Source organism: Papaver somniferum, chromosome 1, assembly GCF_003573695.1.
Source record: "Papaver somniferum cultivar HN1 chromosome 1, ASM357369v1, whole genome shotgun sequence".
NCBI classification, from domain to species: domain Eukaryota; kingdom Viridiplantae; phylum Streptophyta; class Magnoliopsida; order Ranunculales; family Papaveraceae; genus Papaver; species Papaver somniferum.
Window position 1 is genome coordinate 236,287,262 of NC_039358.1, and position 15,470 is coordinate 236,302,731.

Consider the following 15,470-nt stretch of genomic DNA (forward strand, 5'->3'; position numbering starts at 1 on the left):
AACCAAGAATAATAATCACACAAGAAGTAATTTCACCTACATAGTCTTCAAAATCACCAACAAAGGAAAATAACCCATTCACAAGTGGAAATTGTTTACCAGGATCAAATAGTTTATCATCAGACGTGAAACAACGATGGAAAGACATCCCAGTAGGCAGTGTATGGTGGAAAAAATTTTGAGCTGAAAGCAGACTGTATCCACTGGAAGCATTTTAACAAGCACTTTTCCATCAACATAAATGTCAGTATCAGGAACACACAAGGGATTTTTCGAATCTAACCCAAAATCTGATTTAAACCCAGAGCTAAGAATCAAGTTTCTAAAATGCTTACCACAATCAAATATGCTACGAGAATCATCACAAAGAAGAGAAAAATGACTTTTACCAATTAGTTTATTGTGACTAAAGACTAATTCCTTCAAGCATCCAAGTTTCTCACAATTAACTGTAGAACTGATAATTTCTTTAGATTGAAATTTTACCTTGTAAGACAAATTTTCCTCTTCATCGAACAAAAACGAAGGAATGAGAAATTCGAAATCGAGAGAATCATCATCTTCTTCTTCAGCAAAGAAAAATAAAGGAATCAACTCTAATTCGAGAGAATCCTTTTCTTCATCAACACCAGTAGGAATGGATTTGATTTCCTCTGATGGAGAGACCGTGAAATCAACAATTGAAATAGCAGAGCCTTCAGTGTTTGGCGTCGATCTTAAAAACCAAGTTAAACCTTCGTCTGAATGGGTGTTAGATCCAGAAAATGAATCGGAATGTAAATTAGCCTCAAGAAGAGAAATCGGAGTAAGATCTTGACTGAATTCAGGTACCAATTTTTCAATAACAACCTCCTCCTTCTTCGTAGCTTCCGTATTCACGACTCGAGGAACGAGTGGTCTTCTAATGGTGGTATGTAAATGGATTTTCACCTAAGCTTGGTGAAGTTGATTAGATATTCTGTTTGCGAAAGATCATAATTTCGATTTGGTGAAGGTACATCGTTAAGTAGGTCTTAATATCTTATTTGCAGATCAAGTAAATGGTTATAGAGTTGAAATTTCTCCCTAACTAGATACGAAATACTCCTCGTGGATCAAAACGGCTCTAGATACCAATTGTCATGTATCTGATGTACAATGACAATCTTGGGTGATAATTTGAGGATAAACCTCTCTGAGTTCAAAATAACACAGCCTAAGAACAAAGTACTAATTAATAATTAGCTTATAAAGCTAGAAACAAAACCTAGCATCTACGGCTATAATGCCACCAGATGTTTATATTTAACCCACTCATCACCCCAATCTTTCAATTTAAAATTGAAGTATGAGAACCCATGTTTAAAGAATTGGAAGGCTAGTGCAATTTCTTCTCGCAAATTCTTTACATAACAACTCATCTTGGCCTATCACCAACTATAATAATAAACCCACATGTTCCTACAATGTCCAAGTCCTCTAGTATAGACACTGCTGTTTCCAATTGTCATGTCACTTTTCTAATAGTGACACTGGGGCAATTCCCATCCTCCCTTGCTATTTTCGGACATAGCCATCTAGTAGTGACACTGGGGCAATCACAAAATTTATTTTCGGGTTAATTACTCCACGTGTACGTAGATCCCATTTAGCTCGGTGCTGGGGAGACAGCAGGCAGTGTTGGTACTACACCATCAAGCGAAGGTGTCCACCTAAGGTTAATTACTCCACGTGTAGCTGTACTGCATGCATCATATCAAGGAGATCAGGTGATGAAAAAAATCAAACTTAAAATTGTAACTTTTTGTTGTTGTTGTTGTTAGTGATGGAGGAGACTGATCAGATTCGCAGAAGAAAAACTGGGAACTGGAGATCCAAGAATGTTAATGGTGATCATAATCTACAATATTGGTACGAACAGTACAAGAAGAAGAAGGTGGTGGAGAAGAAGATAAATCTGCCTCCAGATGAACAACGTTGTTGTCTAACTGGTAGTAGCGGATGGAGGTGCAAGAATTTTAGGATGAGTCATGGTGGTGGTGCTGCTGATGATACTGTTCCTAAGTCTAAAAAACATTGTGAAAAACATTACAATTATTATGCAAATTATCATAAGAATCTTAAGAAGAAGAAGAAGAGAAGTGGAGATGGTGAAGAAACTAGGGGCTCAAAAGGGAGGAAGAAGGTAAAGGAGGAAGGTGATGAATCAGAAGTTCAAAAACTAAGGGCTACTAGTTATAGTGATACCTGTGAGTAATTCTTCATTTTGTTAATTTTTTTGTTGTTTGTTGTTGTTGTTTGGAATTATGATAACAAATTGAACAGATTTCGTAGTTTCATCTCTTCTTGCTGTTGTTGATGTTGTCATTGTTCATTTCGTTTGCTTGCATGTTTAAAATAGCTGGTAATTGAGAAATTTCATAGTTTCATCTGTTAGTAATCCATTGCATTTGTGTCTAATTAATTGGGAATTTTCTATTTAGCTAATACAATTATAGAAGGTGGTACTGCCAATATTAGGAGGAAAAGGAAAAATATCGAAAGAACGGAAAGGTCCGGAGCCGGAGGACCAGAATCACCGACAAGGAAGAAGGTATTTGAGGAAGGTGATGAAACAGAAATTCAAAAACTAAGGGCTACTATTTATAATAAAACCTGTGAGTAACTCCTCATTTTGTTAATTTTTTATGTTCTTGCTGTCATTGTTTGTTGTTTTGTTAGAATTATTTTGGTAACTAATTGAACAAATTTCATAGTTTCATCTGTTCTTGCTGTTATTGTTGTCATTGTTCATTTCGTTTGCATGTCCCAAGAGTAATCATTGCATTGCTTTGTCTAACTAAATGGGAATATTCTATTTAGGTAATACAATTATAGAAGGTGGTAGTGCCCATATTAGGAGGAAGAGGAAAAATGTCAAAAGAACTGAAGGGTCTGGAGAGCCAGAATCATCCACAAGAATTAGGGAACCTGTGGTTGAATTGGAGATTCTGGAGCATTATAAGACTAAGTGTTTTGAATTATCTGTGGAGCTTGAGAAGAAGAAAGTCGAGTGTACTAAACTCCAGGTTAAATTAGCGGAGGTCGTAGGATGTGTAGATTGGCGTGATTCTGAGATGATAGACTCCCAATGGAGGGGCTTGCAAAATGATGTTCCTCAAAGTGGTGAAAAGCAAAGAGATGAAACCGGTAGTGGAGGGAGGGAGTATACTCGTGTTTATGAGTTGAAAAAAAGAGAGGAGGAGAGACCATCTCAACATGGGTCACCATCTCAAGATCATTTGAAAATGAGTAAAAAGCCTTTTGTGAACTTGGTCTCAGATTACGACAGTGGTCAAAGTCTAGGCGGATCTGAAGATTCTGATAATTCTTCTGATACAAACACTTCTCTTGGTACCCTTATGGACATGCTGGCGATGAAATATAGGAAGGAAGACCAAGAAATAAGATGGAAGTCCAAGGCTGATATGCTTTCTTCAATTGAAGAAGATCCTGAGCTCAGTATGAAAGCCATATGTGCTCTGTATAGACAGCATGTAGCTGAAGTCAAAATATCAACCAAGGGGTTGTTCCATCACAGCGATGCGCTCAGGTATGTGAAGGATTCTCTGCGCTTTTCACTCATTTTTCCAATTTGCTTATACTTCAAAACTAGATGAAATTACTGTTTCTGCAGTTAAAACCCATTTCCTTGTTCAATGTTGCAAAAATATGAGAGCTTGTTGGTTTACATTTTATACTGTCTATGTTCAGTTACTAGACATATCATATAAATGACACAATTCATTTTCTGTTGCCGAAACTCATTGGTTGTATTTTTAGTGTCTTTATTAGCCATATCATATAAATGACACAATTCATTTCATTTTTGGCTTTACAAAGTATCCCCTGATTTTTGCAGTTTTAGAACACTATTAGTTGCATATATCACAATGCCTGAAGACTTACCTTTATAATTTGGAATCAGTTGCGTGGCAAGAGTAATGACCACATCATACATTTGATCTTTCCTCATATCTCTGTCAATATATAACACATCTTATCTCTACTGAAAACTTGTGATTGTAAATTTTCATTATAGTTAGTGGATATATGATCCTGCAAATAGCTTTAATTGGCGTCGACACATAAATATGATTTACTATTATTATGAATTTCAATCTGCGGTCACACCAGAAAAATTAGTGGTCGATTTTTCGTAGTTGTTTCGTAGTTGTAGCTGTTGATTGAATAGAAAGAAGAACATATTTTCTTGCTTTTGGCTGCACAGGGAAAAATATTCAAAGCTATGTTGAAGTACCTACAATGAACAAAATGGAAAGGAAAAGAATCAATAGTGGCATCATTTTCATGGTTTTCCGTTTTCATATACTGTTCTACATATTGATATCCTTTTCTTGAACAGGGCTACTACTTTGGCCAAGTTTCTAATGGATGGAGCCTGCAAAGGTGACCTTAAGAAGTCCGTGAAAGAGTTGGAGGAATTTAATTCTAAAGGTGTTGAAGAGTGCAAGAGGCTGGCCAGAAGCTACTCGAAGCAGTTATTTAACATCTACCAAAACGGAAAAGATCCTTTTTTCCTTCTAGGTACAACTGCCAGCCATGGATATCAAACTGCTTAGTGATAGATTATTGTGCAAGTGGAAAACTGCTTAATATACCAAATGGTTGATTAGATGGTTATCGACTCTCCAATATAGTAAGTAGTCACAGTTTAGCTCATGAAACTGAAAATGAAATGTGTAAAATTTAATTACTGAAGTTAATGCAATCTAATCAATGAACTTAATGCAGCTATCTAATTTAATGTATTTTGTTTTGCTTAAAGAAGTAGGCAGCTATAACATGTCCTGTGACAGTTTTAGAAGTGTGCAGTTTGTTTTTCTGATATCTAATGTTGCGCGAGACAACCCCTGGGTAGATATTACTCGAAAGATATAATAGACTCATCCAGTCATCTCTAGACTTTAATAGGAGCTAGATTTCAGAAATGAGCACGCAGCATATGCTACAAACTCAAAAATGATTGCTAAAGATTTTTAAAGAAAAAGAAAGCAAAAAGGCCTGGAATGTGCAGTTTTTTTTTAGTTTTACTTCATTATTTTTACTGCAAGTATAATAAGAAAGCGGAAGAAAGATTTTACAGCTAATAAAAACTTATGACTAAAGAATCCCTCAGATGACTTTGTAAACAAAGCAATAATTGCAAGGGTATGATAGACAAAATCCCGCCAAACCAGAACTTGAGAGTTGTTGGCTTCATAAATGTTGTAGATCTTCTTTTATTAGAAGAGTTATCTATCTGATTTCACTTCTAGGGAAAAATTGGAGTAACTTTTGTTGTTGTTGTTGTTGAAATGGGGAACACTGATGATCAGAAGATTTGCAGAAAAAAAAGTGGGCACTGGAAATGCAAGAATGTTAGTGGTGATAATGATCTACAATTTTGTGAAAGACATTACAAATTTTTTACAGATTTTTTCAACAAGAGGCAACTTATAGATAACAAGGAGAAGGAGATGGAGATAAAGAAGCTTCCTACAGATGAAGAGCGTTGTTCTAGAAATGATGGAGGAAAATGGAGATGCAAGAATTTTAGAATGAGTGCTGTTGATACTAAATATTGTGAAGAACATTATTATCTTTATATTACAGGGAATCAGGAGAAGTACAAGAAGAGAAGTGGAGATGGTGAAGGTGCAGGTGCTAGTGCTGCTACTGCTGGTATAGAAGTTACTAGGGGCTCGAAACCGAGGAAGAAGATAATCAAGGAAGATGACCGGTCCCTTGGTGTTGTAACAGAAGGAATTCAACCAGCTACTACTACTGTTGTTACCTGTGAGTAATCAATTGAACAAATTTCATTGTTTGCTTACATGTTTTAAATTTTTAATTATGATGATAATCAATTTGTTCTTTTGTTTATTTCGCTGATTTTGGTGATTTTTTAATGTTTTTGTTCATTTCGTGTGCCTACATGTTTCAATTATGATGATAATCAATTGAACAAATTTCATAGTTTCACGTGTTAAGTGAGTAAGAATCTACTAATTGGGAATTTTCTATCCAGCTGATAATATTGAAGAAGGTGGTTCTGCCTATATTAGCAGGAAGAGGGAAAATGTCGAAAGATCAGAGAAGTCTGGAGAACTAAAATCAGTGACAAAGACTAGCAGGGAACCTGTGGTTGAAACTAGGGATCATTCAAATTGCTCGAAACGGAGAAAGAAGGTAAAGAAAGATGACCAGTTCGTTTATGAAACAGGAATTCAACCAGCTAGTAATGACATCTGCGATGTTTGTGAGTAACTCTTATATGCATTACTCCCGTTGTTGGTATTTCTGATTATTTAGAATTTCATAGGTTCATCTGTTAAGTCCCCCTAGATCCTTGTAGGAAGAGTATGAATCATTGCATTGTCTAACTAATTTTAAAATTTTCATCCAACTGATACAATTATGGGTGGTAGAGGTACTGCCAATATTAGGAGGAAGATGAAAATTTTCGAAAGAACAAAAGGGTCTAGAGAACCAGAATCATCGACAAGAACTAGCAGGGAACCTGTGGTTGAATTGGGGAGTCTGGAGCATTATAAGAGTAAGGGTTGTGAATTGTCTGTGGAGCTTGAGAAGAGGAAAATGGAGTGCACTAAACTCCAAGAAAAATTAGTGGAGGTAGAAACTAGAAAGACTGCTGCTGCAGATGAGACTGAACGGTCACCCGCGGATGCAACTGAATGCTGGAGAAAGATGTTTTCCAATTTGGCGAATCGAGTTCTGAGGATGATAAATAGTAATTCAACAATGGCTGAATGTTTAGAGTATCGCTTTTCAAAGTTGGAGAGCCAAGTCCAGAGCATAGAAAACAAGAATTCAATAAAGATGGGATGTTTAGAGTCTCGCATTTTGATGTTGGAGGGCCTCGTCCCGAGGATGGAAAATGAGGGATGTGCAAAATCTCTCACTTCAAATTTGGAGAACCTAGTCTTAAGGAGTGGAAACGAAAGTTCGATATTGAAATGTGTAGAATTGCCTGATCCTGAAAAGACAAAGCTCGAAAAGGGGGGTCTACAAAATGATGTTACTCTAAGTGGTAAACAGCAAACAGGAAAAAACTACAGGGGGAGACCTAATGCTGAAAGCAGCAGTGGAAGGAAGAAGGATTCTCATGTAGATGAGTTTAACACCAAAGATAAGGTGTTGAATGTGTATGAAGTTGGCGTCAATAAACATCATAAATCAGAGTCTGAACTTCCAAAATACTCTGATATGAATGTATCTTTTCGAAGTCTACATTTATCAAGTGGGGGTGATAATGTTAAAGATGGGAGGCGTTGGGGCTGTTCAGAGGAGAGACCATCACAACATGGATCATCATTTCAAGATAAGAAGCCTGCTTTTGTGAACTTGGTCTCAGATGACGAATCTGAAGATTCTGATCCAAAGTTTCCTACAGGTGGCCCTGTGGATATGCTTGGGATGGAAAATTTGAATAGGAACAAAAACGAAATGAAATGGGAATCTGAGGCTGATATGCTTTCTTCATTTGAAATGGATGCTGAGCTCTGTATGAAAGCTGTGTGTGCTCTCTAACAGAAGATGAAATATCACCCAAGGGGTTGTACATTCACAGTGACACGCTCAGGTAAATTAAGAATTCTTTACACTTTTCTTTCATTTCCAATTCCATTATACGTAAAACTGCATAAGTACTTTTTTAGTTTTTTTGCAGTAACAATGGCTTGTTCAATGTTTCAAGAATCTGTGATCTTGTCAGTTTACATTTATATACTTTCTATGTTCAATTGCTCAATCTACTGCATGGACTCTTTGCATATTCTGCTGCGAAATTCATAGGTTATTTTATTAACATCTCAAATTGGCATATCATCTGAGTGATGCAATACCTCTGCTATTTTACTTTACCTTAGAAAGTATGCTCTCATTTTTGCGGTACTTAGAGCCTTATTATTTACATATGCAATATCTGAAAACTTGTTTTAGTTAAGGATCAAAATGTATACATTTAGTCATTTACCCTTTTCTGATATCCCTACCGAAATATAGCACATTCTATCTCTGCTGCAAACTTGTGGTTGTAAATTCCCAATACAGTTAGTGAAGATACAATATTATGATCCTGTAAATAGTTTCAATTGGCATCATCGACACTACCTCACTCATCAATATGAAATTTCAGTAACTGCACTGACTGTGGACTTTATATATTGATTATCAACAGAGTTGGGCGGCACAGGAAAGTTTAGTGGTCGAATTTTCCATGATTGTCAGATAAAAAATTTGCAGCCTTCGCTAGATGTCATATCTGTAGTTGTCATGTGGCCGTCAGGAGTAAGCTATATTTTTGCTGGGGGTTGTATTGCACAGGACAGGAAATCTTGCCTAGCAAAATGTTCATAGTTATTTCCAAGTTCAAAACTGAAATGAGAAAAATCAACAGTCACATCTATTCTTGGTTTTCCGTTTTCATTTTACTTTCAGCATCGACTAATATAATTGCTTAGCAGGTGTATTACATTGGCCAAGTTTCTAATGGATAAGGACTGCGAAGGTGATCTAAAGAAGTCAGTGAAGGAGTTAGAGACATTAGATTCTAAAGCGGCTTACGACTGCAAGAGGTTGGCTAAAAGATACTCGATCTTTTTATTTGATATCTACAAGAACAGAAAAGATCCTTATTTCCTTCCAGGTACAACTGCCAGCCAAACTGCTGAGTGATAGACTAACTCTTGTGTAAGTTGCCTTTCCTTTTTGCACTAGACATTGCAATCTTGCACCTCCTCAAATGTTGTACACATATGATTTATATGTGCATTGACTCTCTAATGTATTATGGTGGTCACACTTAAGGTTAATTTGATAGGTGTAAGTGGAGAAAAAAAGGCCATGTTTTTCTCCTGGAACTGATAATGTGATGCATATTATCTTGTTGCTGAAATTAGCTAGATAACCCCTCTTTTTGGATTGTTATGTCTCTTTTCGGCTTTTCAGTTGGAGATGACTGTGTTGCAACATTTTCTGGTTACAGAAAGGTGCATCTCTTGGGGTTCTGTAACTTCTTGTGTGATTGAGCTTTCTTAAACAATGTAAAGTTTGAAGGAAATTTTTTATTTTGACAGAAGCAAATGTGAGATAATTTTTTATTGTGCATCTGGGAAATTCACAGACCTCCCAGTTGCAAGGTCATAACTCATGTCTAAGACTTCTTATGAGTTTCTTGGCAAACTCCACTTTGACCTTCTACTAGCTTGTTTCTTCCAAAACGGTTGCAGATATATGGAAAAAGGATGATGAAAAAGAAAAATCAATATCATTTGTGAAGTACAGTCAAAATACATATACTATTTTTCTCGCCTCATATCATGATTTACTGTCGTGTTGTATGCAATGACGTTTATGTGAGCCTCTAAATGGGAAAGTCCAGTTCATTTGTAAGAAAGAGAATTCTAGAAAAGTCTAGCAAAATCTTGTAATATGCATTGTAAGAAACATCTAGGATAACTTTAGTGAAAACTAGTCAGTTGTATCATTAAAACTTTCTAGATAAAACCAGAGTATGCAATGACATTTACGTAAGCCTATAATTAGCAAGTCCAGTCCATTCGTAAGTAAGCAAGAATCAACTCTAGAGAAGAGAAATTACAAGTAACCAGGTCTTGCTTCATCACAACACCACTTGAGTTCTAGGAGCTCCATACGAGCAACACCACTATGCTCTATGCTCGTATATCTCCGCAAATTATAACTCGAGTGTTTCAAGTTTTTATATTATAAATTTCCAACACCAGTACTTTAGGGAGCTCTTCATAAAATGTTGCACTAGACAGTAAAGAATTCTTTACACTTGTCCTTCATTTCTCATTTGCTTATACATGAAAATTGGATGAAATTACGTACTGTGTTTGCTGTTACAATACATTGGTTTACATTTCTATACCGTGCATGTTCAGTTGCTTGATCTATTTCATAGCGTGCAGTCGTTGTTTACCTAATATCTTAATTATCCATATCATTAAGAATTCTCTACACTTGTCTTTTGACTTTTTCACTAGTCGTCATTGCAATCTTGCATCTTCTTTTAACCTCCTGAGATGTTGTACATATATGAAATTGAAAACTGCTTAGTATACTAAATGGTAGATTGGATGTGTGTAGACTCTCCAATATAGTAAGGGATATTATGGTAGTTACACATCAGGTGGTTTTGATAGATGTAAATGGAGAAAAAACAACCCTTGTTCAGCTCATGGAACTGACAATGTGATGCTGAACATCTAATTACTTAAACAAAAGCTAGACTGCTCCATTTTTATTTATTTTTGCATATTTCAATGTCTCTTTTTAAAGTAGTTGCAAGTCAAAACCCTCATTTCTGGACTGCCTTTGATACTCCAGACTTTAGAAGGAGTTAGAATTCGGAATTGAGCAAGCAGCATATGCACAGCATAACTGGAACATTCTTAGTACTGACCACCCGAAAACGCTTTTAAGTTTTTCTGCATAGAGTCTCACCTTTTGGTCCACTGTAGGACCATGCACTTGTGGATATTGAAAAGAGAGTTAGCTTCGAGAATCCTCATAAATTGTTGTTTCTAAAGTAGAAGATTTATAAAAAGAACCAAAACCCCATTCAAAGCCGCTAGAGGAATATACATGGGTTGTGAAATTTCCTTATCAAAAAAGAGAGTCGAGGAGTAATAGAGAGAAATATTACATTTACGTAGTTTCGGTACATAAATATTCTAAATGTCAAATGGAACCTCCAGAGGCCCTTTCGAAAACAGTATGGTAAGTGATTGGAAGGATTACTTACACTCTTATGGTTATGAACGAGTTAATCTTTTGTCAGGCATTTTATTCAAAACACGAGATTCCAGTTTAAGAGGAGCCTATCAATGGTGATATTAAATAAAGACTACTGTAAAAATTGATACCCAATAAAAAAAAAATTACATCCACAGTCACCGGAAATTTGATTATGTAGTTATTTCATGTGCTGCCTAAAACCATTGTAAAACCGAAGATAGTTTGTGTCTTGCCCTACAGGAAGACTAATATCCGGTACTGCTTGGTGCAATTTCGACGGACAACTCACTTTATAAGTATTATAATTTGTGAAAGTGATTTTTCTGAGTTAACTTTGATTAACATGTAAGTGATTTTTCTGAGTTAACTTTGATTAATATATTGATGCCTTTCTTAATTCATATGTAATAAAGACGTGTAAGATGACAAAAACGCATTCCATAAAGCTTTACATATATATACGTTGGAAGAAAAATAAACACCATTAAAAAGACATGGGAATTTATGAGCATATAACGAACATGATAAGGAAGTCTGTTAGCGGAGATGGTGAAGAAACATATCTTTTTTTAAGTACTGTTTTTTTTTCTGTTTTTCATCAAATCGGAAAATCGAGCTGCCAAAAGAAAAATCGTGACAACACAGTGACCGAGCCAGGAATTTCGGTTGGGTGATACATTATGGAAAAAACTTTGCACTGTGACTAATCTTGCTGCTATGCAACAGCTTGCATCAAACTAGTGTTGGAGTTCCATCATCAAAAGATAAACCACAAACAAGTAGAAACCACCGGTAATTTAGAATACGTCTTTAAGGGAAGTACCATGTATCATCTGATCATAAGTTTAAGCAATTAGAAGTACCATGTATCATCTGATCACAAGTGTAACACAATTAAACAAAATGTTCATTATGAGAACTTTAAAGGAACGCTATTCACCAAACCAAAATACTGTAAGACGTTAACGAAAACAAAAATTGGATAGAACCACACGAAAGAAGTAGGCAGCAGCGAGTAAAGTAAAAACAGGTGGGAAATTTTTGTTTTTTTCACGACTTTGGATGGACTGAAACTGAAATCGTTTAAGTAGCAATTGAGTTTTTTTTTCTCTTGGAAATTTAGGGGGGGTCCAGGGAACCACCCAATGTACTAGTAGCTCCGTCCCTGTGACAACATGCAAACAATGGCGACAATTTTTTAATTGTGCCTAATTTCTAACTAGTAAAACCGTTGTCACGATGGGAGGGCCGATCCAAGAAGAATCTGAAGATGGGTTTGTCTGCGACTATTTTCACATTACGTTTCATGAAAAATGATCCTTTCTTCCCGTTTCGGAAAAAGTAATACTTTCACCCCGTTTCAAAAAAAATGATACTTTCGTCTTGTCTCAGAAAAAGTGATACTTTTTCCCCGTTTCAGAAAAAGTGATGCTTTCGCTCTGATCCAAAAAGAGTATCACTTTTTCTGGAATAGAGCGAAAGTATCACTTTTCCCAAAACGGAACGAAAGTATCACTTTTCTTTATATGCTGGCGATGAAATATAGGAATAGGAACCAAGACCAAGAAATCAAATGGAAGTTTGAGGCCGATATGCTTTCTTCATTTGAAGAAGATCATGTGGTCAATATGAAAGCCGTATGTAGGGGTGTAAATAATACCCGAAAATACTCGGCCTGCCTGTATCCATCCGAGCCCACCTGTACCCGAAGTAGCCCAAAGCCTGTTATGGCCCGTCATGGACCACCCGGCCTGGCCTGAATTAATTTATTGGGCGGTCTCGGGCTTTGCGATTAATTATGATGCCCGGCCTGATACCCAGCCTGGTGCCCGGCCTGAAAGTCTTCTATGTGCCATTAATTATTTAATATCCTCTTAAAAAGACTTAAAAGTTACAATTTTATAATTGTCAATTTTGTATCAAGAAAAATAAAATATATAACTGTTTTTACTTATAATTAACCTTTTTAAAACATTAATGGTAATATATTTTCTTATTAGAAAGTTTATTGTACTCTAATTAATTATTTATTATAGGCTAAAATTAAAAAAATTTGTCAGTGTAATTTAAATATAAAATAATACTATCACTTACGATATGCGATGTTGGAAAGGAAAGGATATTGTATTTAATACCGTTCATTTGAAAATTTAAACTTAAAAAAAAATTCAAAATAGTGGCATGTCCGGCCCGATCTGGCCTGCCCGTATAAAAAGCGGGCTTTGGGCGGTCTTTGGGTAGCAAATTATCTACTTGTGCCCGGCCTGTCCGGCCTGAATTTGTTTACGGGCTTCCAAATATTAAGCCTGACCTGCCCGGCCTGCCCGAATTTACACCCCTAGCCGTATGTGCTCTCTATAGACAGCATATAGCGGAACTTGAAATATCAGTCAAAGGGTTGTTCCATTACAGCGATTCGCTCAGGTATGTGTAGGATGCTTTTCCCCCATTTCCAATTCACTTATAATTCTGAATGAAATTACTGTTTCTGCAGTTACCATACATTGTTTTATTCCATACTGCAAAATCTGAAAGCTTGTCGGTTTACAATTTTATATTGCATATGTTCAGTTACTGCTGCATGGACTCTATCCATTTTTTGTTGCCGAATTCATTGGTTGTTGTTGTTGTTTTTTTTTTTTTAATTATCATACAAATGTAGCTATTCGTTTAATATTTTAAAAAAGTATCCTCTCAGGCAGTAGTCACAGCATTATTAACTGCATTTGTATATCACAAATGCCTGAAGATTCACCTTTATACTTTTGAATCAAAATTCCTGCCAAGAGGAATGGTCATATGATACTTTTGTTCTTTTTCTCATATCACAGTCAAGATATAGCACATCCAATCTCTACGGAAAACTTGTGGTTGTAAATTCTCAAAATTCTTAGTGGAGATATGATGCTGCGAATAGCTTTTTATTTGGCGTCGAGACATCGATATGACTTCCCTCACTCATCAATAATCCGTGGACTTTGTGTATTGATTAGCTGACGGAGTTGGGTAACACAAGGAAAATTAGTGGTCAATTTCGTAATCGTCAGATAAATGATTTTCTTGCTTTCCCAGATTTCATAGCTTTAGTTGTTAGTGGAATGGTAGGGGCAACAAATTTTCTTGCTTGTGGATGCATAGGGCACCAAGAAAGCTTGCAAAATGCTCCTAGTTAGGTTGAAAAACATTGAACAAAATGGAAAGAACATTCCCAACATTGTTCTCATTGTTTAATTTCTGTGTTCATACACTTTCGTCCTTATTGATATTTTTTTCTTAACAGGGCTACTACTTTGGCCAAATTTCTAATGGATGGGAATTGCAAAGGTGATCTTAAGAAATCTGTGAAAGAGTTGGAGATGTTCGATTCTAAAGGGGTTGAAGACTGCCAGAGGCTGGCTAGAAGCTACTCGACGCAGTTATTCAGCATCTACCAAAGCAGAAAAGATCCTTATTTCTTTCCAGCTACGACTGCCAGCCATGGAGATCAAACTGCCAAGTAATAGATTGTTGTGTAGGTGGCCTTCGTTTTAAAATGGGAATTTTAAGAAACTGCCACACTTTCATTATCCGGTTTAATAAAGTGTCACCGTTTTTTCAATATTAATTAAATGCCACAACCGTTAGCTTTTCTGTCAGGACCTACACTCTTGGTCTTTTCTGTTGACTCGGTCAAAAGAATTTGTTAGGATTTACATATTTACCCTTGAAAACATACTAATCACGGGTTCTCCATGAATCAATTTAGAAGATCCTGAGTGTTAAGAGGGGAAAATTGGGGAAAATTTTGAGTGATGAATCAAGGAGACAAATTTGGTGATTGGGTTTAATTAAGATTTCTATTGTTGTTTCAATTTGATTGATGAAATTGGTGATTGCTTTGAGGGTTCTTAAATCGGAAGGAAGAAAATCCAGGGTTAGGTAATCGATTGATGGTCATGGTAAGCTTTCAATTGGATATTTGCTAACATGAATGATATTTGTTAATTGGTAATTATTGTTACAGTCAGATTTTGATTTATGGGAAATTAGTCATGTACTTTGCCTCGGAGTGTTTCAAGGAGAGGCTCCAGATGTTTAAAGTAAACCTTAGAAACACAAGGGACCATTGCCATCGTACAGCTATGGCAAACATTATTGACCTCTGACTTTGATCTTCTACAACCAAAATTACTGCAAGTACCCTAGTCCAGCCCTTCAGGAAAAATAGAAAAAATTTCAAGCGGACCAACCACAGATTTATCCCCATCATCCAAATCCTGATCAACATCAGAGTCATCATAGATTTCCTCTTCGTAACAATAGTCGTCCAGATCGGTGTCATATTCAGCTTCCGAAATAGAACGAGGAAGAGGAGCTTCGAAATAATACTGCCTCCTACCATAGCTATCCACCGGAAAAAGAATGGCTGATATTGGAGTCGGTTTCAATTTCTTTCGAATAGCTGATGTTGGAGCCAGATGCAACTTCGAGATTAGAATGAAGCAGGGAAACCTCATTAGCAACCTTCTCGGTTTCAATTTCTTTAGAACAGCTGATCTTGGAGTCAGCTGCGGTCGCAGTCTCTTTCCTCTCGTGTCCTTTAAAGAAAGCAGCATCATCAGGATCCGGTGCACCAATGACAACTGAGCCATCAGGATTAAACCTTGCTCTCATTGTTACACGAT